At 42.5% G+C, this 25819-nt stretch overlaps 1 protein-coding gene across 3 annotated transcripts in view; it reads left to right on the top strand.

The window, feature by feature from the left end:
* TAB2 (TGF-beta activated kinase 1 (MAP3K7) binding protein 2) overlaps positions 1-25819 on the top strand; it is an 81682-nt gene that overhangs the window by 18917 nt on the left and 36946 nt on the right. For all 3 annotated transcript variants that reach the window (XM_075862573.1, XM_075862572.1, XM_075862574.1), the window contains exon 2: positions 14213-14259. The gene's annotated coding sequence lies outside the window, so the exon portion shown is untranslated. The remainder of the gene's footprint in view (positions 1-14212; positions 14260-25819) is intronic.

Here is a 25819-nt window from a genome sequence, read left to right on the forward strand (position 1 = left end):
AGTGAAATTAAAAGGATACAGTAGACTTTAGTTAAAGAGGCTCTGTCACCAGATTTTGCAACCCCTATCTCCTATTGCAGCAGATTGGCGCTGCAATGGAGATAAGAGTAACGTGTTTTTTTTTTGTTTTTTTTTTAAAAACGAGCATTTTTGGCCAAGTTATGACCATTTTTATATTTATGTAAATGAGGCTTTCTAAAGTACAACTGGGCGTGTATTGTGTTCGTTACATCTGGGCGTGTTTACTTCTTTTACTAGCTGGGCGTACTGACGAGAAGTATCATCCGCTTCTCTTCAGAACGCCCAGCTTCTGGCAGTGCAGACACACAGCGTGTTCTCGAGAGATCACGCTGTGACGTCACTTCCTGCCCCAGGTCCTGCATCGTGTCGGACGAGCGAGGACACATCGGCACCAGAGGCTACAGTTGATTTTGCAGCAGCATCGGCGTTTGCAGGTAAGTCGATGTAGCTACTTACCTGCAAACGCCGATGCTGCTGCAGAATCAACTGTAGCCTCTGGTGCCGATGTGTCCTCGCTCGTCCGACACGATGCAGAACCTGGGGCAGGAAGTGAGTGACGTCACAGCGTGATCTCTCAAGAACACGCTGTGTCCGTGCACTGCCAGAAGCTGGGCGTTGTGTAGAGAAGTGGATGATACTTCTATACACAACGCCCAGCTAGTAAAAGAAGTAAAAACACCCCGATGTAACGAACACAATACACGCCCACTTGTACTTTTACTTTAAACACGCCCAGTTGTACTTTAGAAAGCCTCATTTACATAAATACAAAAATGGTCATAACTTGGCCAAAAATGCTTGTTTTAAAAAAAAAAAAATGTTACTCTTATCTCCATTGCAGCGCCGATTTGCTGCAATAGGAGATAGGGGTTGCAAAATCTGGTGACAGAGCCTCTTTAAACCACTAAAGTAGTAAATGTTTTTTCATTGCTCTGCAATAAGAACTCCCCATAGACCTTTTCAAGTCCACTGGATTTTAAGCCCATAGTTATAGGATGTAAAGGGAAGTGTTCCCTTTCAATGGAGATGGAGGGATGGGGAATATGTATGTATGTATGTATGTGTGTGTGTGTGTATATATATATATATCTCTATCTCTTGATGTCCCAGGAGCCGTAGGATTACCAGAGAGTGGGATGCAAAATAAGCCTGTCTCCTTACTCTGCAGGGGGCCAGAGAGGTAATTGGGGATGTATCTTGTGATACACATGTACCACAGGACATCCCCACTGATTAACTTAACTCACTTCCCCCTCGAGATTCTGGGGAGAAAGCAGGAAGCTCCAACTGCTTCCATCCCCCTCACCTGCTAATGAGATTCCATGAGATAGCCATAAGCCCATGCCCTCCCCCTGACACGTGCGTGAGCATGTGATGTCACACAGATGTGCACGGGAGAGTTTAACCCCTACCCGCACCAGGACGTAACTGTACGTCGTTGCGGGAAGTTACTTCCCGCACGAGGACGTACAGTTACTGAGTTAATCCCGGTGCACACTGTCGGCGACAGTGTGCACCGGGAACCAGGAGGTCAGCTGTCGCCGACAGCTGACACTCCCCTCTTGCCGGCCAGCGGTCCTTTGCCGCTGATTTCGGCGCATTAACCCCTTAAATTCGGCGATCGGGTGCAATCGCCAAATTTTAGGGGTTTCTAACATATCGGCAGACCCCCGTCCGAAATCGCGGGGTCTGCCGATAGTTAGTATGGCAAACGGAAGCCAAACAATGGCTTCCGGGTCTGCCATGGACAGAAGCCCATCAGGACCAACCTTCGGCTGGTCCTGATAGGCTTCCTGTCAGAGTGACAGAAAGTCACTGTGCCGTTCCCGATGCACACTGTCGGCGACAGTGTGCATCGGGAACTTGGAGATCAGCTGTCCCCGACAGCTGACACTCTCCAGTGTTGCCGATCAGCGGCTCATCGCCGCTGATTTCGGCAATTAACCCGTTACATGCGGGGCTCGATTGCGATCTCCGCATGTAGCGGGTTTGTAGCGCATCAGCAGCCCCCATGCAATCGTGGGGGCTTCTGATGCTTGTGATGGCACCCGGGGGCCAGACAACGGCCCCCAGGTCTGCCATGTATGTCAGCCTATGAGGATCAGCCTCTGTTGATCCTCGTAGACCAACTGTCAGAGTGACTGTGACGTCACACTGACAGTTGGAATACATTACACTACCTAGGTAGTGTAATGTATTCTAGCAGCGATCAGAGCTGCAGGTCAAAAAAAGAAAGTGTAAAAAGTAAAAGAAAAGTTAATAAACAAAAATATAAAGTGTAAAAAGTTAAAAAAAGTTAATAAAAATGTTTTATAAAAGTGTAAAAATAAAAGGTTTTGTTTTCCTATAATAAGTCATTTATTATAGGGAAAAAATGAAAACGTTAAAAAAAAAAAGTACACATATTTGGTATCGCCGCGTTCGTAACGACCCAATCTATGAAACTATAATGTTAATTTTTCCGCACGGTGAACGCCGCAAACAAAATAAACGGAAAACTGTCAGCATCGCTATTTTTTGGTCACCACCCCTCCCAAGATATAGAATAAAAAGTGATCAAAAAGTCGCATTTACCCCAAAATGGTACCAATAAAAACTACAACCCGTCCCGCAAAAAACAAGACCTCCCACAGCTTTTTTGACGAAAAAATAAAAACGTTACGGCTCAAAATAGCGTGTCCCAGAAAATAAATTATTTTATAGAAACTTAATTTTATTGTGCAAACGCTGCAAAACGTAAAAAAATCTATACACATATGGTATCGCCATAATCGTACCGACCGGCAGAATAAATTAAAACGTAATTTATTGCGCACGGTGAACGCTGTAATAAATAAAGAATTTAAAGCGCCAAAATCGCTGTTTTTTGGTCACCTTAGCTCTAAAAAAGATCCTGACGGGCCAAAATCTCACTATACCCCTAGAAAAATTCCTTGAGGGGTGTAGATTCCAAAATGGGGTCACTTTTGGGGGGTTTACACTGTTTTGGTCCCTCCGGGGCGTTGCAAACCCGACATGGCACTGAAAACCAATCCAGCAAAATCTGCGCTCCAAAATCCAAAAGGCGCTCCTTCCCTCCTGAGCCCTGCTGTGGGTCCAAACATCAGTTTACGACCACATATGGGGTATTGCCGTAATCGGGAGAAATTGCTTTACAAATTTTGGGGTGCTTTTTCTCCTTTATTCCTTGTAAAAATGAAAAAATTCTATGTTTCCACAGAAAAATAGGTGATTTTCATCTTCACAGACTAATTCCACTAAATTCTGCAAAAAAACTGTGGGGTCAATATGCTATCTATACCCCTAGAAAAATGCCTTGAGGGGTGTAGTTTCCAAAATGGGGTCACTTTGGAGGGGTTTCGGCTGTTTAGGTACCACAAGACCGCCTCAAACCTGACATGGTGCCTAAAATATATTCCTAAAAAAAGGAGGCCCCGAAATCCACTAGCTGCTCCTTTGCTTCTGAGGCCTGTGTTTCAGTCCATTAGGACACTAGGGCCACATGTTGGATATTTCTAAAATCTGCAGAATCTGGGCAATAAATATTGAGTTGCGTTTCCCTGGTAAAACCTTCTGTGTTACAGATTTTTTTTTATTACAAATGAATTTCGGCAAAAAAAATGAAATTAGTAAATTTCACCTCTACTTTGCCTTAATTCCTGTGAAACGCCTAAAGGGTTAAAATATTTTCTGAATGTGGTTTTGAATACCTTGAGGGGTGCAGTTTTCAAAATGGGGTGATTTATGGGGACTTTCTAATATATAAGGCCCTCAAAGCCACTTCAGAACTGAACTGGTCCCTGAAAAAATAGCCTTTTGAAATTTTATTGAAAATATGAGAAATTGCTGCTAAAGTTCTAAGCCTCGTAACGTCCTAGAAAAATAAAAGTACGTGAAAAAAAATGATGCAAACATAAAGTAGACATATAGGGGATGTTAACTAGTAACTATTTTGTGTGGTATTACTATCTGTTTCACAAGCAAATACATTTAAATTTAGAAAAATGCAAATTTTTGCTAAAATTTGAAGTTTTTCACAAATAAATATTGAATTTATCGACCAAATTTTTTCACTAACATAAAGTACAATATGTCACGAGAAAACAATCTCAGAATCGCTTGGATAGGTAAAAGCATTCCGGAGTTATTACCACATAAAGTGACACATGTCAGATTTGAAAAAATAGGCTGTGTCCACAAGGCCAAAACAGGCTTAGTCCTAAAGGGGTTAAAAGGACAAACTGTCCCACACTTCTGTCTCTCTTGTTTCTTGCCTCCTTCAAGACTCACCAACTTGGACCACATGAACCGCTAAGTGTCCACGTATAGCTGCAGCTACACGTTATGCTCTCCCCCCTCCTTACTTCAACTCTTTACCTGCATATCCCCTAGTACATATACATCCCCTGGTATCTGTTTAATCCTTTCCCACTATTTACCTGCTATCCCCTGGCATACAGCAACCCATTTCCCCTTGTTAACCCTTGTAGTCCTGAGTTCCTAAATTAACCCTTGTTGTCCCTGTTACCTGATTAACCCTTAGTGTACAGGGATAGTTATTGCTAGGTGGGAGTGGGACAAAAACCGTGTGCATGTGTATTGTAACGTAACTGTATTCATATGTATGTTTAGGTAAGTGGATGGTGGTATAACGTAGGATTGTGATACCGTGTTTATACTGTATTATGTATCGTGTGAGTATACTCCGTATATATTAACTTGTTATATGTATTGGGATGTACTGATACATATAAAATTGACCGTATAGTAAGTGTGATTAGTGTTAATAATAAATATTACCCTTTATTTACTATACAATTGTATTTACTCAGTCGTATACACTTAGGGTATGTGCACACACACTAATTACGTCCGTAATTGACGGACGTATTTCGGCCGCAAGTACCGGACCGAACACAGTGCAGGGAGCCGGGCTCCTAGCATCATAGTTATGTACGACGCTAGGAGTCCCTGCCTCGCTGCAGGACAACTGTCCCGTACTGTAATCATGTTTTCAGTAGTTCCACAGCGAGGCAGGGACTCCTAGCGTCGTACATAACTATGATGCTAGGAGCCCGGCTCCCTCCACTGTGTTCGGTCCGGTATTTGCGGCCGAAATACGTCCGTCAATTACGGACGTAATTAGTGTGTGTGTGCACATACCCTTACATAGCAGCAAAGCAAGTAGATTAAAGTTAGTATAAGGAAAAGGTAGGGGAATTGGGCATAACCCTAGTGACCCTGAATATAAAGGAGGTAGCAATGGTGGGTGACACAAGTAGGTGAAATCCACCATTATACCAGCCCTTTTACATAGGATAACCAGTAAAATATGGATTTATGTCCCTGCTAACTCTGGGCTTAAGTCTAGTAGGCGTTTCTACTCTGTGATTGACATTTATGTATGCACACTCCTAGGGTACCCACACATGATTATGGAAACAAAATAGTTGCCTGCAACAGTCTTCACCTGCGGAATTTCCGTCTGCAAATCTGGATTGAAAGTGCAGGGGGTCATCCAGTGAAGGCTGTCAATCACTGGTTGAGCCTACCCACTGGACTCTTTAGCCCACAGTGATTTAAATGTATACACTACACGTTATCTGGAATCTTTTTGCATAAAACCTATTTATCAATCTGCTCCTCCTACTCTATGGCCTGTAGTTAGGACAGCATGTTTGACATAACAGGTTCCATTAAGCATCTGTATCTCAAAAAGTAATACAAATTTTTAATAAAGTTTTTTTTTTGAAAGTTGCACCAATCAGACATTTTTATTTGAATATTTTTTATTTTATATATTTTTTTTAAAGGTGTACATAGACTTACACTAGAAAAAAATAGTTAAGAAAACCTACACATTTTACAAGAAATAAACTTTATTAAATATAAGTCCCGTAACAGAAAATGTACGCGCACTTGGTGTCCTCCCGACCGGAACAACCTGCACAACAAGTCTATAGCATCATTTAGGATGATCGATGTATGCTGTAAAAAATTATAAATGAAGACTGCAGTGAAACATTATTTTTTTGCCAAAATAAAATTTCTTTAAATTTCTTGGTACATTTACAGTAAAACAATAATTTAACCTACATAAAGCACAACTTTTTTGAAAAAAGTTGAGCGTCAGGATGCAGAGGCAAATACCAAAAAATGTTCTGTCCTCATGCCAAATTTGGCAATGTTCTTGAGGTGTTAATATCTCTAAAACCAGCAGTTAATGGAGCACAGCATCATTGTACTGGCTGTAACTGGAGGTAGGCAAATTTATTTATTTGTGAAGTTACTCATATTTCTGTGTAGAATCAATCCTATATGTAAAACAGTGTTCACAGGTAAATATACGCTGACATTTCTCTAAAGATAGGAAGTACTCCTGAATAAGTTTGAATATTCCGCTTCAGATCTTAGGCTTCATTCACATCTGCGTCAGGGCTCTGTTCGTGGGTTCCGTCTGAGCTTTCCGTCGCGGGGGGAACCCATGAATGTTCCGGAACCCTGATTGAGACAAACGGAAACCATAGGTTAACGTTTGCATCACTATTGATTTCAATGGTGACGGATCTGGTGCAAAATAAATGTTTCCGTTTGTCACAGTTTAACCCCTTAAAGGGAATGTGTTGCTAGCAAAAAATGTGTTCCCACACAGTCGGCGTACACCATAGTGGATGGAACGGGCCCCGTTCGCATTCACTATGGGACTGTAGCTGCCGTATTCGATGTCTGTATGTGTCGTTAATCGACACATACAGAAATGGAAAAAAAAATGGCAGCCCCCATAGGGAAGAAAAAGTAAAAAAAAGTAACACACAAATACTAAAGTTTTTTATAAAACACTAACCTCAAACTGATATAAAAAATTTTTTTGGGGCGACACTATTCCTTTAAGGACGCAGCCTTGTTTTGGCTTTAAGGCTCAGAGCCCATTTTTGAAATCTGACATATTTCACTTTATGTGGTAATAACTGCGGAATGCTTAAACTTTTCCAAGCGATTCTGAGATTTTCTCGTGACACATTGGGCTTTGTTAGTGGTAAAATTTGTTCGATATATTCAGTGTTTATTTGTGAAAAACTGCAGAATTTTTTAGAAAATAGAATTTTTCTGAATTTAAATGCATCCGCTTGTAAAACAGATGGATATACCACCCAAAATAGTTACTAGTTCACATTTCCCATATGTCTACTTTAGATTGGCATCGTTTTTTGAACATTTTTATTTTTCTTGGATGTTACACGGCTTCGAACGTCAAGAGCAATTTCTCATATTTTTAAGAAAATTTCAAAAGCCTTTTTTTAAGGTACCTGTTCAGTTCTGAAGTGGCTTTGAGGGGCCAATGTATTAGAAACCCCCATAACACCCCATTTTTAGAAACTAGAACCCTAAAAGTAGTCAAAACAGCATTTAGCAAGGTTTTTTTAAAACCCTTTAGGCATTTCACAGGAACTAAAGCAAAGTGGAGGTGAAATTTGCAAATTTCATTTTTCTTGCTGAATCTCAATTTTATTCAAATTTTTTTTTTTCTGTAACACAGGTTTTACCAGAGAAACACTACTAAATATTTATTGTCCAGATTCTGCAGTTTTTAGAAATGACCCACATGTGGCTCTAGTGTGCTCGTGGACTAAACACAAGCCCCAGAAACAAAGAAGCACCTAGTGCATTTTGAGGACGCTTTTTATTTTTTTTTATTAGAATATATTTTAGGCAGCATGCCAGGTTTGAAGAGGTGTTGAGGTGCCAAAACAGTAGGAATCCCCCAAAAGTGACCACGTTTTGGAAACTACACTCCTCAAAGAATTAATGTATGGTTGTTGTTACCACACAGTTTTTTCACAGCACGTATTTGAATTGGGCTATGAAATGTAACAAATTTTTTCCAATATGTAGTTTTGGCTCAAAATTTCTTATTTTCACAAGAAATAAAACACCCCATTTTGTTGCCCAATTTGTCCAGAGTGCGGCAATACCCCATATGTGATGATAAACTGCCTTTTGGGCCCATGGGAGGTCTCAGAAGGAAAGGAGCGCTATGTGTTCTTTGGAGTCAAGATTTTGCTGGATTGGATTTCGGGTGCCATGTCGCATTTGCAGAGCCCCAGAAGTATCAAAGCAATGGAAACCCCAGAGAAGTGACTCCATTTTGGAATCTACATCCCTCAAGGAATTCATCTAGAGGTGTAGTGAGCATTTTGATCCCACAGGTATTGTCTAAAAGGTAATGTGCAGCAGATGGTGCAGTCTGAGATTTGCCATTTCAGTGTCCAATATATTGTGCCCAGCATGTGCCACCGGAGATATACACCCTATAAATTGTAATGTGGGTTCTCCTGGATACGGCACTACCCTACATGTGGCTGTTATCAGCTGCCTGGGCACACCGCAGGGCTTAGAAGGGAAGGACCACCATTTGGCCTACTGGAGCTTTTCTGGTGCTAAGTCGTGAATGCAGAAGCCCTTGAGGTTCCAGTACAGTTGAAACCCCCCAAGAAGTGACCCCATTTTAAAATCTACACCCCTTAAGGCATTCATCTAGAGGTGTAGTGAGCATTTTGATCCCACAGGTATTGTGTAAAAGATAATGCGCAGCAGATGGTGCAGAGTGAGATTTGCAATTTTCTATACATATATGCCATTTCAGTGTCCTATATATTGTGCCCAGCATGCGCAACCGGAGATATACACCCCATAAACTGTAATGTGGGTTTTCCTGGGTACGGCAATACCCTACAAGTGGCTGTTATCAGCTGCCTGGGCACGCAGCAGGGCCCAGAGGGGAAAGATGAGGAGGATAAGCTGTGCGGAGTGCGTCAGGGTAGATGAAAAATTAAGGGATCTATGATCAATTTTAAAACACTTTCATACAGAGCCCTGGTTTTTCGGGGGACGTGTCACATTGATATATTGTGTCATTCCTTATCCCCTCTTGGGCCCCATGCACACGAACGTAAAAACGCCCGTAATCACGGGCCCATAGACTTCTATTGGCCACGGGAACCTCCCCGTATGCTTACGGGATGGTGTCCGGGCCGTTGGAAAAATATAGAACATGTCCTATTTTAGGCCGTAATTACGGCACGGGCAGGCCCATAGAAGTCTATGGGGCTCCCGTAATTACGGGTGACTACGTGTGTGCACCCGTAATTACGGGAGCGTTGCTAGGCGACGTCAGTAAATAGTCACTGTCCAGGGTGCTGAAAGAGTTAACTGATCGGCAGTAACTCTTTCGGCACCCTGGACAATGACTTCCGATCACAATATAAATCAACGTGTAAAAAAAAAATAGAAGTTCATACTTACCCAGAACTCCCTGCTTCTTCCTCCAGTCCGGCCTCCCGGGATGACGTTTCAGCCCATGTGACCGCTGCAGCCAATCACAGGCTGCAGCAGTCACATGGACTGCCGCGTCATCCAGGGAGGTTGGGCTGGATGTCAAGAGAAGGACGCATCACCAAGGCAACGGCCGGGTAAGTATGAATTTCTTTTACTTTTTACCTCGGAAAGGGCTGCCCCTTCTCTCTATACTTCACTGATCGAGAGAAGGGGCTGCCGATTAGTGCCGTGCAATTTTTCAGCGAAAACGTGCCCGTAAATACGGGTGGAATACTGGTGACACCGGACCAGTGTGCACGGGTCCGTAAATACTGGTGCCATACGGGTCGAATACGTGTTACCAATGACCTGTGTTTACGGGAGGACAAAAATACGTTCATGTGCATGGGGCCTAAGATTTACTTGTGCAGTTTGCAGTTGAGCTAGAGTAGGAGGAGACAGCTATTTATAAAGGATTAATCTGAGTCTTGCTACAAACACACACAACCAGTAGCAGCTACACACTGAGGAGAAAGATGTGATTGGATTTACCTTTCTTGTATCTCTGCTGTTCTTTGGAGGGTTTTTTAAGGCCCTTTTTTAGATTATCCAGAAGTTGTATCCTTTTTCTAGCTGTTTCATTATACACATGCGAATAATCTTTAATTGCTGCTAACGTCTGCCTTTTTTTGCATGGAATCAAATAGCACGTTTCTCTTTTTTCTCATTGCCATAACCTGACTGAGGCTCTATTCACACTTGCGCTAGTATTTCTAACTTGTTTGTTGTATTCAGATCCCAATAGCTGTGATGATAAACATTTTATGTCTGTACATGTAAAATGAAAATAAAGTGCGCTTACGATATTGTTTAAAAAAATTTAAGAAGGTCTTAGAACTTCAACAATTCGTTGCAAACGAGTTTTCGTAAAACCTTATTTCATACTTTTTTTTTTTTCTCCCATGTTTGTACACCGTTCTTCTCATTATTAGGCTGGGTTCACACGACCTATTTTCAGACGTAAACGAGGCGTATTATGCCTCGTTTTACGTCTGAAAATGGGGCCACAATACGTCGGCAAACATCTGCCCATCCATCTGAATGGGTTTGCCGACGTACTGTGCCGACGACCTGTCATTTACGCGTCGTCGTTTGACAGCTGTCAAACGAAGCGTAAAAATACAGCCTCGTCAAAAGAAGTGCAGGACACTTCTTTCAGACGTAATTTGAGCCGTTCTTCATTGAACTCCATGAAGCACAGCTCAAAATTTACGGCTGTCTCAGAAGCCTCGCAAAATGCGAGGAGGAGGAATTACGGCTGAAACGAGGCAGCTGTTTTCTGCTGAAAACAGTCTGTCATTTCAGCCGTAAAAGCCTCTCATCGTGTGCACATACCCTAAGGCTGGATTCACACGACCATGTTACGTCCGTAATGGACGGAACGTATTTCGGCCGGAAGTCCCAGACCGAACACAGTGCAGGGAGCCGGGCTCCTAGCATCATAGTTATGTACGATGCTAGGAGTCCCTGCCTCGCTGCAGGACAACTGTCCCGTACTGAAAACATGTTTGTTTGTTTTTTGTGTTTTTTTTTAATCGCAGAATGTCAATTGTATCATCAAAAAGCTAATTAATTTCAGTAATTCAATTCAAAAAGTAAAACTTGTATATTATATAGATTCATTACACACCGAGTGATCTGTTTCCAGCACTTTTTTTTTTTTTTCTTTTAATGTAGAGGAGTATAGCTAACAGTTAATGAAAACACAAAATTGTGTCTCAGAATATTAGAATATTATATAAGCCCAACTTCAAAAAAGATTTTTAATTCCAAAATGTCAGCCTACTGAAAATCATGTACAGTATATACACTCAATACTTGGGCGGGCTCTTTTTGCATGAATTACTGCATCAATGCAGCGTGGCATGGAGGCGATCAGCCTGTGGCACTGCTGAGGTGTTATGGAAGCCCAGGTTGCTTTGCTAGTGGCCTTCAGCTCATCGGCATTGTTGGGTCTGGTGCCTTATCTTCCTCTTGACAATACCCCATAGATTCTCTATGGGGTTTAGGTCAGGCAAGTTTGCTGGCCAATCAAGCACAGTGATACTGTGGTTATCGGCCCACAAACTTGGCCGGTGTAAAGGTACCTTTTACACTCTTGTGTTTTTTCAAATCTACAGCATTTTCTTTTGTGGATGTTGACAACGGATTTCACTTTTTTTTTTTTTCATTTGTTTTATGGAGTGAAATCCGCATGTAATACGTGCATGTTTTCTCAGATTCACCGCAAAATCTCTAACAAAACTGCTACATGTGGGCGACTTTTTTTTTTTTCTTCCCAAAAATAAAATGTAGATCTTTGTTCGACAATTTTTTATTTTTTTTTTTTTTAATTTTTATATATATATTTTTTTTTTTTCTCCTCCTCTGCTTGCTCCGAGCGGGCACTCTGGGGTGAGATTACATTATAGTGTCTGAAGTGTGAGCAGGACCCTGTGCAGTACCGGCTCCACCATGGGGTTTTAATTTCCATTCATGCCGGATTCACACGACCGTGATTGGACTGTGACAAACGGTCCGTGTCTCCACCGCATTTCCCAATCCACTCACGGTACGTGTGAACGGGACTCCTGGCATCATAGACATTTAGCCTGGTCACACGACTGTAAAAACAAAAACAAAATTGCCATTAAAAACTGATTAAATGTCTGTCTTTCATGTGCATTTTGCATCAGTGTCTCAATTCTCATCATTTTCCAGTTAGTGTCATTTTTCATGTCCGTAAAAAAACAAAAATAAAGAAAGATGGATTTCGTTTGTCAGGGTTTTTGTATTAATTCCCTGAAAACAGCAGTGCCCATGTAGATGGTGCTACAATGTCCCTGTAGATAGTGCCCACATAGTGCCAGTGCCCACAAAGTGTGATAGTGCCCCATACAGTGATATAGTGCCACAGTGCCCAAGTAGATCGCTCCCCCACCACCATGTAGATAGCAACCTCACATGTAGGTCTCACCCCACCCCCCCCCCCCCCCCCCTTGTAGAATGCAGCATAGCCCTACCCCCATCTTCCTTGTAGATATCGCCACTGTAGCAGCCACTAGGTGTTGAATCCCCGGCCAGAGGTTGCCGACGCTTTGGCCAGGGATTGAAATCCTAGTGGGAGCTACTGTGGTGCGATCTGCAAGGGAGGTGTTATCTACAGCAGGGTGGTATCGCTATATACTAGGAATCCCTGCTTCCCCGCGGAACTGCTGTTCCGTACTGTATTTTGTTCAGTACAGAACAGTTCTGTGGGGGAAGCAGGGACCGAACGGGCGGACCAGGAAGTGTCGAGACGGCGGGGTGGAGCTTCCTCCTGCAGCACGGCGCCACTAAAGAATAGATTCAACGATTCGGTTAAAAAAACAATCTTGAGAGTCCTTGACGGTGAATTAATCAAATTAATTGGATTAACCGCCCAGCCCTATCTTATTTTGATATAGTACAGGGCAAGACCAATTCCAGCAACCATGCAGCCAGTGTGCCTAGCAATTTGCGACAAACTTTTTTATTTTTATATTGGCGCGTACTCTAGCTGAGTTTTTTTTTTTGCAGGCAGAAAAAAATCTGGCTCAGAACTTTTGTGAATTCAGAGGCAGATTTTAAAAGGCGTGCGCTTTTTTTATTTTATTTTTTATATATATATATATATATATATATATAATGTTTTTCGCCCATGGCCATTGAAGCTAATGCAAGGACCACAGGCAGAAAACACAGCAAAAACCTCTCGGAATAGAGCGATGCAGGTTTTTTCTGCCTCCATTAATTTCAATGGGAGGTCAGGGGGAAACCGCGGCAAAGGACCGCTTCTTATTTATTTATGTATTTTATTTTTTTTTCCCCCTGCGAGTGGCCAAATGCTGCCCGGGGGGAAAAAACGCCTCTGCCTCCCATTCAAATCAATGTACGGTGATTTTGGCCATTTATTTTTTTTGCCACTGATTTCAGGCGCAGTCTTCGAATCGAAAAAAAAAATAAATAAAAAATATGTATGTATGTATGTATATATATATATATATATATATATATATATATATATATATATTTATTTATTTATTTATTTATTTTTTAATACACATACTTGGGTACACCAGTTTTTTATATTGTGTGTCTATTGCTTAAAGAGGCTCTGTCACCAGATTTTGCAACCCCTATCTGCTATTGCAGCAGATAGGCGCTGCAATGTAGATTACAGTAACATTTTTATTTTTAAAAAACAAGCATTTTTGGCCAAGTTATGACCATTTTTGTAGTTATGCAAATGAGGCTGGCAAAAGTCCAAGTGGGTGTGTTTAAAAGTCCAAGTGGGCGTGTATTATGTGCGTACATCGGGGCGTTTTTAATACTTTTACTAGCTGGGTGCTCTGAAGAGAAGTATCATCCACTTCTCTTCAGAACGCCCAGCTTCTGGCAGTGCAGATCTGTGACGTCACTCACAGGTCCTGCATCGTGTCGGCCACATCGGCACCAGAGGCTACAGTTGATTCTGCAGCAGCATCAGCGTTTGCAGGTAAGTCGAGCACCCAGCTAGTAAAAGTATTAAAAACGCCCCGATGTACGCACATAATACACGCCCACTTGGACTTTTACTTTTAAACACACCCACTTGGACTTTTGCAAGCCTCATTTGCATAACTACAAAAATGGTCATAACTTGGCCAAAAATGCTCGTTTTTTAAAAATTAAAAACGTTACTGTAATCTACATTGCAGCGCCTATCTGCTGCAATAGCAGATAGGGGTTGCAAAATCTGGTGACAGAGCCTCTTTAATACAAAAAAAAATATTGTTACCCTCAATGTGCATTTTTTAATTATTTTTCTGTCTTGCAGAAGATGCGGTGAGGGCACGGATCTGAAGGTCTTCAAGGGCACTTGAGGTAACTCCTGTAACCTAAATATTGTTAGTGTGAGATGCTCATTTGTTATATGCTTGGCTTCATTCCCAAAACTACTTTTACAGCTCTAAAAACTGCCCGTACAATTGAAAAGTTGTTTAAGCGATGTCTGCTCTTTGGCAACAAAGCTTCGTAATATTTCCCTTTTAGGACTTTAACATTTCTAAATTTAGAGCTGCTTGCATATAGAACAATGCTTAAAAGAATGTAACTTAAAGTGGATCTGTCAGCTAAATGTGCTGCCCTAGGTAAGTGCCTCATATTAAATGGACAGGTCCATCCACCTATTGGCCAAGTCGGCACAAAACAAATATATAGTTATGACTGGTGTATTCTTGAGGAGAGTCCTCTGCCCCGCCTTCTCTGCCGTAATTGACGGCTGGCTTCTCTGTATCATACACAGCAGCCTGTCAATCGCTTTGCATTTGGGGAAATGTGGGGCGGAGCACTTATCCCATGAATGCACCAGCCTCCTTACTCGGAGTCCCATGTATTTTTTTATTTTTTCCCTACTATCTACTATGAGGCTGGGTTCACACGACCATGTTGCGTCCGTAATGTACGGAACGTATTTCGGCCGGAAGACCCGGACCGAACACAGTGCAGGGAGCCGGGCTCCTAGCATCATAGTGATGTACGACGCTAGGAGTCCTTGCCTCTGCGTGGAACTACTGTCCCGTACTGTAATCACGATTACAGTACGGGACAGTTGTCCTGCAGCGAGGCAGGGACTCCTAGCATCGTACATCACTATGATGCTAGGAGCCCGGCTCCCTGCACTGTGTTCGGTCCGGGTCTTCCGGCCGAAATACGTTCCGTACATTACGGACGTAACGTGGTCGTGTGAACCCAGCCTTAGCCAAAACAGCACAGGAAAAAAATAAATATCTGAGCATTTGACTAATAGGTGAAGTGACCGTGATCGGTAAGGTAAGCTCAGAAGAACCAGTTAGTGGCTCCGGGTTTGAAGGAAAAGAACTCTACGTACGATACAGTGCAACAAATACTAAGGGGTGGAGAAGTGTCAAGGCACAGTATTTTTTTTTTTGCAGCTTATAATTTAACCCCTTAACGCTCCAGGGCATACTATTATGTCATGGTAAGTGCATCGTTCGCGCTCCATGACATAATAGTATGTCATGGAGTAAACACGGCGCCGTTCGCGCGGGGCGCGTTCATGAGCTGTGATAGCTGCTGTTTCCGACAGCAGGCTATCACAGCTCAATGTGCAGGGACCGATCGCGGTGGTCCCCGCAGATTAACCCCTCAGAAGCCGCGTTCAATAGCGATCGCGGCTTCTTAGGGCTTAATCCGCCATCGCCGGCCTGCTACACGATAGCGGCCGGCGATGGTGACTATGGCAACCGGACACCTAACAATGGCGTCCGGCTATACCATCGACGGAAGCCTAGTGGGTCCTGACAGTCAGGACCCACTATGCTTGCTGTTAGTGAGTAGCTGACCGTTCTAATACACTGCACTACGCATGTAGTGCAGTGTATTAGAATAGCGATCAGGGCCTTCTGCCCTCAAGTCCCCTAGTGGGACAAAGTAAAAAAGTAAAAAAAAGTTGTGTAAAAATAAGAAAATAAAAGTTTTAAAAGTAAAAATCCCCCCTTTTCCCTTATCGGCCTTTATTATTAAAATAAATAAACTATACATAATTGGTATCGCCACGTCCGTAACGACCTGAACGACAAAATTATTTCGTTATTTATCCCGCGCGATGAACGGCGTAAAAAAAATAAATTATAAACCGTACCAGAATCACAATTGTTTGGTCACTTCACCTCCCAAAAAATGGAATAAAAAGAGATCAAAAAGTCGCATGTACCTAAAAATGGTATTGATGTAAACTACAGTTCGGTACGCAAAAAATAAGTCCTCGCACGGCTTTATTGATGGAAAAATAAAAACGTTATGGCTCTTAGAATAAGGTTACACAAAAAGTGAATGATTGTTTACAAAACGTATTTTATTGTGCAAACGCCATAAGACATAAAAAAAAAACTAAACATAGGGTATCGCCGTAATCTTATCGCCACGCAGAATAAAGTGAATATGTCATTTATAGCGCACGGTGAACGCTGTAAAAAAAATAGAACAAAAAACAAATAGTAGAATTGCTTTTTTTAGTCACCACGCCACATAAAAATAGAATAAAAACTGATCAAAAAGCTACATGCACCCCAAGAAAACTACAATGGATTCCTCAAGGGGTCTAGTTTCCAAAATGGGGTCACTTTTGGGGGGTTTCCACTGTTTTGGCACCTCAAGACCTCTTCAAACCGGACATGGTGCCTAATAAAAAGGAGGCCTCAAAATCCACTAGGTGCTCCTTTGCTTCGGAGGCCGTTGCTTCAGTCCATTACCGCACTAGGGCCATATGTGGGATATTTCTCTAAACTGCAGAATCTGGGCAATAAATACTTGTTGCGTTTCTCTGGTAAAACCTTTTGTGTTCTAAAAAAAATGGTATAAAGAGGATTTTCTGACAAAAAAAAAATATGTAAATTTCACCTCTACTTTGCTCTAAATTTCTGTGAAACACCTAAAGGGTTCATAAACTTTCTAAATGCTGTTGTGAATACTTTGAGGGGTCTAGTTTCTAAAATGTGGTGTTTGATAGGGGTTTCTAATATATGGGCCCCTCAAAGCAACTTCAGAACTGAACTGGAACCTAAAAAAATAAATAAATTAGGCAATACTTCGCTTCTTACATTATACTGATAATGAGCAGTGCCCACCCCGAGATGACCCCAGTATTAACCGTTTGTATAAACTGAGACCCCTATTAGACCGTTTCGGTGCCCGGTTTTCCCAAGCATACACCACCGAGACGTGTATTTCTATTGATGAGTCCTTGGTGGATTTTAAACGGAGGCTTCAATTCCGCGAGTACCTGCCGGGTAAGAGGGCAAGGTATCGCGTGAAGATGTATAAGCTGTGCGAGAGGGCATCAGGGTATACCTACAAATTTAGGATATATGAAGGGAAGGACAGCAGTATTCAGCCCCCAGCACCACCTCTACCTGGATAATTTTTATATCAGCGTCCCGCTCTTCAACTGCCTCGCTTCCAGAAGTCCTGTGGCATGCGGCACGGCTAGAAGATATCTGAGAGGCCTCCCTAAGACTCTGCAGGGCAAACACAAGGACAAGATAGATGTCACACCATTACCCATGTACTAGTACGAGGTACCAGTACAGAGACCCCCAAACCAGACTGCATCCTGGACTACAATAGGTACATGGGAGGGGTGGACTTGTCAGATCAAGTCCTGAAGCCCTACAGCGCCATGCGGTGTGGTATAAGAAGCTGGTCGTGCACATCATACCGAAAAGTTCCCCAAACTGGCAAGAAGGGAAAAAGTCAGAGGTGCAAAGTCTTCTATAGGAGGGGGATAAGGAAGGACACAATATATCAATGTGACACGTGTCCCGAAAAACTAAGGCTCTGTATGAAAGAGTGTTTTAAAATGTATCATACATGCCTTGATTTTTAATCTACCCCAGTTTTACTTACCCTGATGCACTCCGTACATCTTATCCCCCTCATCTTTCCCTTCTGAGCCCTGCCGTGTGCCCAGGCAGCTAACAGCCACATTGAAGGTGTTGCCGTACCCGGGAGAACCCACATTACAGTTTATGGGGTGTATGTCTCCGGTCAAAATGTTCACTACACCTCTAGATGAATTCCTCAAGGGTGTAGTTTTTAAAATGGGGTCACTTCTCGGGGGTTTCAACTGTACTGGCTTCTGCATACATGACTTCGCACCATGAAATCCCCAGTAGGCAAAATGGTGGTCCTTTCCTTTTTAGCCCCCCCCCATGGGCCCAAACGGCAGTTTATCACCACAACTGGGATATTGCCGCACTCAGGACAAATTGGGCAACAAAATGGGGTATTTTATTCCTTGTGAAAAGAAGACATTTTTAGCCAAAACGACATCTCATTGGAAAAAATTACATTTTTGTCAATTCAGAAGCCCATTTCAAATGAATTCTGTGAAACAACTATGGGGTCTAAATGGTCACAACACTCATAAATGAATTTCTTGAAGAGTGTAGTTTGCAAAATGGGGTCACTTCTGGTGGGTTTCCATTGCTTTGATACCTCTGGGGCTCTGCAAATGCGACATGGCACCCGAAAACCAATCCAGCAAAATCTGGACTCCAAAGAACACATAGCGCTTCACTTCCTTCTGAGCTCTCCCATTGGCCCAAACGGCAGTTTATCGCCACATGGGGTATTGCTGCACTCAGGGGAAATTGGGCAACAAAATGGGGTATTTTATTCCTTGTGAAAATAAGACATTTTGAGCCAAAACTACATCTTATTTGAAAAAATTACATTTTATTTAATTCACAGCCCAATTCAAATAAATTCTGTGTAGAAACTGTGGGGTCTAAATGGTCACAACACCCATAAATTAATTCCTTGAGGGGTGTAGTTTCCAAAGTGGGGTCACTTCTGGTGGGTTTCCATTGCTTTGATACCTCTGGGGTTTTGCAAATGCGACATGGCACCGAAAACCAATCCAGCAAAATCTCCACTCCAAAGAACACACAGCGCTCCTTCCTTTCTGAGGCCTCCCATGGGCCCAAATGGCAGTTTATCGCCACAAATGGGGTATTGCTGCATTCAGGAGAAATTGGGCAACAAAATGAGGTATTTTGTTCCCTGTGAAAATAAGAAATGCTGATGAAAAATTACATTTTATTGGAAAAAAATCATTTTTTTAATTTTACAGCCTAATTCAAATACGTGCTGAGTAAAAACCGTAGGGTCAAAATGGTAACAACAACCATAAATGAATTCCTTGAGGGGTGTAGTTTCCAAAATGGGGTCACTTTTGGGGGATTCCCACTGTTTTGGCACCTCAACACCTCTTCAAACCTGGCATGCTGCCTAAAATATATTCTAATAAAAAGAGGCCCCAAAATGCACTAGGTGCTTCTGGGGCTTGTGTTTTAGTCCACGAGCGCACTAGCCACATGTGGGACATTTATAAAAACTGCAGAATCTGGGCAACACATATTTAGTAGTATTTCTCTGGTAAAACCTTCTGTGATACAGAAAAAAATTGAATAAAATTGAAATTCAGCAAGAAAAATGAAATTTGCAAATTTCACATCCACTTTGATTTAATTCCTGTGAAATGCATAGAGGGTTAAAAAAAACTTCTAAATGCTGTTTTGAATACTTTAAGGGGTCTAGTTTTTAAAATGGGGTGTTTTATGGGGTTTTCTAATATGTAGGCCCCTAAAAGCCACTTCAGAACTGAACAGGTACCTTAAAAAAAAGGCTTTTGAAATTTTCTTAAAAATATGAGAAATTGCTGTTTATGTTCTAAGCCTTGTAACGTCCAAGAAAAATAAAAGAATGTTCAAAAAACGATGCCAATCTAAAGTAGACATATGGGAAATGTGAACTAGTAACTATTTTTGGTGGTATAACCATCTGTTTTACAAACAGATGCATTTAAATTCAGATAAATGCTATTTTTTCTAAATTTTGCAATTTTTCACAAACAATGAATATATCGACCAAATTTTACCACTAACATGAAGCCCAATGTGTCACGAGAAAATCTCAGAATCGCTTGGATAGGTTTTAGCATTCCGACGTTATTACCACATAAAGTGAAATATGTCCGATTTGAAAAACGAGCTCTGAGCCTTAAGGCCCAAACTAGGCTGCATCCTTAAAGAGGCTCTGTCACCAGATTTTGCAACCCCTATCTGCTATTGCAGCAGATCGGCGCTGCAATGTAGATTACAGTAACTTTTTTATTTTTAAAAAACGAGCATTTTTAATACTTTTACTAGCTGGGCGCTCTGATGAGAAGTATCATCCATTCAGAACGCCCAGCTTCTGGCAGTGCAGACACAGCCGTGTTCTCGAGAGATCACGGCTGTGACGTCACTCACAGGTCCTGCATCGTGTCAGACGAGCGAGGACACCGGCACCAGAGGCTACAGTTGATTCTGCAGCAGCATCAGCGTTTGCAGGTAAGTAGCTACATCTACTTACCTGCTAACGCCGATGCTGCTGCAGAATCAACTGAAGCCTCTGGTGCCGGTGTCCTCGCTCGTCCGACACGATGCAGGACCTGTGAGTGACGTCACAGATCTGCACTGCCAGAAGCTGGGCGTTCTGAAGAGAAGTGGATGATACTTCTCGTCAGAGCGCCCAGCTAGTGAAAGTATTAAAAACGCCCCGATGTACGCACATAATACACGCCCACTTGGACTTTTGCAAGCCTCATTTGCATAACTACAAAAATGGTCATAACTTGGCCAAAAATGCTCGTTTTTTTAAAATAAAAACGTTACTGTAATCTACATTGCAGCGCCTATCTGCTGCAATAGCAGATAGGGGTTGCAAAATCTGGTGACAGAGCCTCTTTAAGGAGTTAAGCAGTTAACAAAGAACAAATTAACACTGGGTGGGAATATGAGACTTTATGCACTGTGAGTGGTATTATTGCAGAGTGGCAGCGTGTTGGAACCACAGCAACTCTGCCACAAAACACAGACCGTGTATAGTAACTGAGCAGGGTCGCCGAGTGCTGAGGCGTATAGTGCATAAAAGTTGTAAATACTCTTCTGACTCCACTGCAGAGTTCCAAACCTACTGTCATTTAAATCCTCACAAAAACTGTGCGCCAGGAGCTTCCTTGGCAGAGTAGCTACATGCAAGCCATACATTACCAAGCCTCGGATGAGTGATGTGATGTAAAGCACGCCGCCCCTGGACTGGAGCAGTGGAAATGTTTTTCTATATGGCAGCCTGATGGACGAGTCTGGGTTTGGCAAATGCCGGAAGACTGTCACCTGCCTGAATTCATTTTTCTACTGTAAAGTTTGATGGAGGGATAATGCTATGGGGTTGTATTTTAGGGGTTCGCTTAGGTGCCAAAGTTCCAGTAAAAGGATATGTCTTAATGCTTCAGCATACCCAGACATTTTGGACCATTGTATGCTTCCAACTTTGTGGGAACAGTTTGGAGATGGCCCTTTTCTGTTCCAGCATAACTGTGCCCCAGTGAATAAAGCGAGGTCCATAAAGGCATTGTAGTGTGAAAGAACTTGACTGGCCCGCACAGACCTGGAATGAACTAGAGCGGAGAGTATGAGCCAGGCCCTCTCATCCAACATCCGTGTCTGACCTCCCAAATACTCTTCTGAATGAATGGGCGCAAATTCCCACAGGCTAAGGCCTCATTTACACGAACGCTTTTCACGCGGGTCGCACGGACCTATACAAGTCTATGGGGGCATTCAGACAGTCCGTGAGTTTTGCTCAGCGTGAGTGCGCTGAAAAAAACTCACGACATGTTCTAAAAATCTGCGTTTTTCGCGCATCACGCACCCATTGAAGTCAATGGGTGCGTGAAAACCACGAAGGTCGCACGGAAGCACTTCCGTGCGAACTGCGTGATTCGCGTAAGAGCTGTCAAACTGAATGTAAACAGAAAAGCACCACGTGCTTTTCTGTTTACAAACATCCGAACGGAGTGTCTTAGAGATGACCGAACCGAACTTCACCGGGTTCGGCCGAACTTGTTTTGACCGAACCCGGCAGGAGACAGTCACTGTCCAGGGTGCTGAAAGAGTTAAACTGTTTCAGCACCCTAGACAGTGACTTCCGATCCCAATATACGTGAACGTGTAAAAAAAAAAAAAAAAAAAGTTCTGACTTACCGATAACTCCCGGCTTCTTCCTCCAGTCTGACCTCCCGGGATGACAATTCAGTCCAAGTGACAGCTGCAGCGGTCACATGGACTGCCGAGTCATCCAGGGAGGTGGGGCCAGATGTCAAGAGAGGCGCGTCACCAAGGCAACGGCCGGGAAGTTCTCGGTAAGTACGACCCTTTTTTTTTTTTTTTTAAACAGGTTACTCGATATGGTGATCGGAATTCACTGTCGAGGGTGCTGAAAGAGTTACTGCCGAAAATCACACAGCCGCGCATCATACACTGATGACACACGGAGCTGTCAAGTGCCTTTTGCGCACGCCAAACCCTGAGTTTTTTGGCGTGCGCAAAACGCACACGCTCGTGTAAATGAGGCCTAACTCAAAATCTTGTAGCACTTCCAGAACAATGGAAGCTGTTTTAGGCATATACAATGCCTATGGATTTATTAATAATCTTTATATGATGCCAAAGTACTCCGCAGTGCTTTACAATTCAGAGGGAACATGTACAAACCATATCAGACATTGAATTAGTTTTATCGCTATGTAAACAAGAGAGCTTACAATCTGAGGAAAAAGGGGTTAAAAATATAAAAAGTTCTTGTTTCATACAATGGTCCAGCCCTTTTTTTTTTTCATTTTTTTTTTTTAAATCCGCATAGGGTAGTACACATAAAACTGCATGAGCCAGTCACCAGCCAGTATCTGTGACAAAAATGAAGTGCATTCGGGTGCAAGGAGTGTGGTGGATACTGCTGAATGAAGAGGTCCGGTTCACATGACTAATTTAATAGGGGGGCGGAGCGGATCTGGACGATTTTTCCCAAAAATGAAATCTAGTTTGTTTTTATTGTTTTTTTTTCTTCAACCCTATGGCCGATTTTTCGATTTGAATCTCTATTTTGTTGTGGTTGTAAAATAAACTAAAAAAACTAAGACACAAGTCTTGGTGGTGGGGAGGTGCTTCTAGTGACAGCGAGTTGCATGGAGGGTGGGGAACATCCTCTTGGCTGGAGGGGCACCATTAATTACAGTGAGGCACCTCAAGGCACTATGTTGGCAGGGAGCTGCAAGGCACATGGTGGGTGGAAAGGTACCTGGAGGCTGGGAGAGCTACATCAGGGGCTATAGGGATGATGAGACAGCAGCAGAGGCACCTGGAGGTGAAAAATAGAGGAAGACTGCCATTTAAAGGCTATGTATTTGAAAGACGTCTTTTTTATTTTATTTTGAAATAGAAAGTGGTCAGTGTGATTAGTGCAACTATCTAGTGCTAAATCCTATTCCCGTCAGGTCTGCGTTACTGATGGGTTCAGTGAAAGTCGGTTGACAGGCGCGATCCACCTGTAATCGTACATCTAAATTATGAACTTAGATGTGATTGACACGCAGGATCCACCTGTAATCTGAGACATGCAGGAGGCGCTTTCACTGAACCAGTCAGGTCTGCGGGACTGCCAGATTCAGGTCTTAGTGAACGATACAGCTGCTTTGTATAGAGAATACAGAGCAGCTGTATCTCAAAAACGACAACACTTTTTGAATCAACTAATTATAAAGCCACTCAAAGCATGTAAGAGGGCTGAAAGAATTATCCCTGCCTCCCATTCCCTTATATACAAATAGCTAGCTAGCCAGCCAGCCTGCCCACCAATCTCCGTTTACATTCCCCCCCACCCCACATGCCCTTGGCTCTCAGCCTATGACTTCATAAGCTGCTAGACAATAGAAGACTAATAGATGCAGTACACTGACATGCCGTGCCAGTACTGTGGAGCATTACGTTGGGCAGCTACAAAAGAGAAAACTGCTTCTGATTTTCAGACTTTTTTTTGATCAACTCACGTTTTTTACTGTCGTTTATGGAGCTGTTTTTCCATGGAATCCATGAAAAACCGCTCCAGAAACAGCTCAAGAAGTGACATGCACTTCTTTTTCGCGTCCCGTCGGAACAGAATTGTCAATTAATTTGATCGCCCAGCCCTAAGGGAGGCAAAGGAAGGTAGTCCGAATAGGGAATGTGATCGGCCTGTCCAAAAAGATGTGTTATCAGAACACACTTTAAGGCCGGATTCACACGAGCGTGTGCGTTTTGCGAACGAAAAAAACACAATTTTGCGTGCGCAAAAGGCACTTAACAGCTCCGTGTCAGCCCCATTATGACACTCCGTTTGGATGTTTGTAAACCGAAAAGCACATGGTGCTTTTCTGTTTTATATTCATAGTTTTACAGCTGTTGCGCGAATCACACGCGTCCCACGGAAGTGCTTCTGTGTGGTGCGCGTGATTTTCACGCACCCATTGACTTCAATGGGTGCGTGATGCGCGAAATACGCACAAAAAACGGACATGTCGCGTATTTCGCAGCGGACTCACGCTGTGTAAAAATCACGCAACTGTCTGCACGGCCCCATAGACTAATATAGGTCCGTGCGACGCGCGTGAAAAGCACGCGCGTTGCACGGACGTAAATCTCGTTCGTCTGAATAAGCCCTAAATCTGTGAATGTTGGGAACTAAACTTATTTTCCTGGGCAGTGCATTCCAGTGGACTGGTGCAGCATGAGAAAAATATGGATTTAAAATGGGATATCCTAAAAGCTCCTGTAGGTGTCCGAATAGTTGGGGGAAAGTTCTGCAAAGTAAGAATGTTGCAACTGGCCATAGCTGTTTGCATGGTACGTGATTATGGCATGGACGGGCTGTGCCGAGTGTCTTCCGCAATCAGACCGTGCACACACAAGAAGATGTACATTCATTTCAATGAGACTGCAATTGCGGACACGTCCTATTCTTTTTGCGCGCCGGGCAATGCACGGATCGTGGAAACCATGGTCGTCTGCGTTGGCCCATAGTTTAGCATGTGTTTTATACTATCCGCAAATGCTTCTACCAAGCAAAATCTGCGCTCCAAAAGCCAAATGACACTCCCTGCTGAGCCCTACTGCGTGCCCAAACCGTTTTACGTCCATCGTTATGGCATCGCCATACCTGGGAGAACCCGATCTAATCGCTTGTTCAAGTCCCCTAGGGGGACTAATAAAATGTGTGGGAACAAAAAAAAGTTAAGTTATTAGTGAAAAAATAAAATATGAAGTCCAAAAAAAAAACCTTTTTTCAAATATTTTTTTTTTCCTCTAAAGTAATGTTAAAAAAATACCCAAAATTGGTATCGCTGCGTCCAGAAATCTGAACTATAACAATATACCAATATTTAACTCGCACGGTGAACGCCGTAAATAATAATTTTTAAACTCCAAATTCGCTATTTTTTGGTCAACTTAGCTCGAAAAAGAATGCAATAAAAAGTGCTCAAAAAGTTGCGTGTAGCAAACAATGGTACCAATAAAAACTACAGCTCATCCCACAAAAAATAAGCCCTCATACCGCTCAATCAACAAATTTTTTTTTAAAAAAAAGTAATGCCTCTGAGGCATGGTGAAACGAAAAACTTTTTTTTTTAAACAAATCATTTTTACTTTAATTTCACTATAATCCTATTGAATTGCAGAAAAATTTAAGTTGTCTCTTACTGCACGGTGGAAGCTGTAAAAACGAAACCCAAAAAACAATGAAGGAATCGCAATTTTCCATTTTCAGTCTCCAAAGAATTTTTATTTTCAGTTTCCCAGTAGATTAAATGGTGATCTTGAATGGTGTCAATAGAAACCACAATTCCACCCGCAAGAAATAAGCCCTCACACCACTCTATTGACGGAAAAATAAAAAAGTTATAGCTCTTCGAAAGTGGGGAGGGAACAACTAAAAAGAAATAGGGTCGCCACGATACCAGAGTTTGGACTTCGATACCGATTCTTTGTGTAGTATTGCGTTTTTG

Source organism: Rhinoderma darwinii, chromosome 4 (genome assembly GCF_050947455.1).
Source record: "Rhinoderma darwinii isolate aRhiDar2 chromosome 4, aRhiDar2.hap1, whole genome shotgun sequence".
Taxonomy (NCBI): domain Eukaryota; kingdom Metazoa; phylum Chordata; class Amphibia; order Anura; family Rhinodermatidae; genus Rhinoderma; species Rhinoderma darwinii.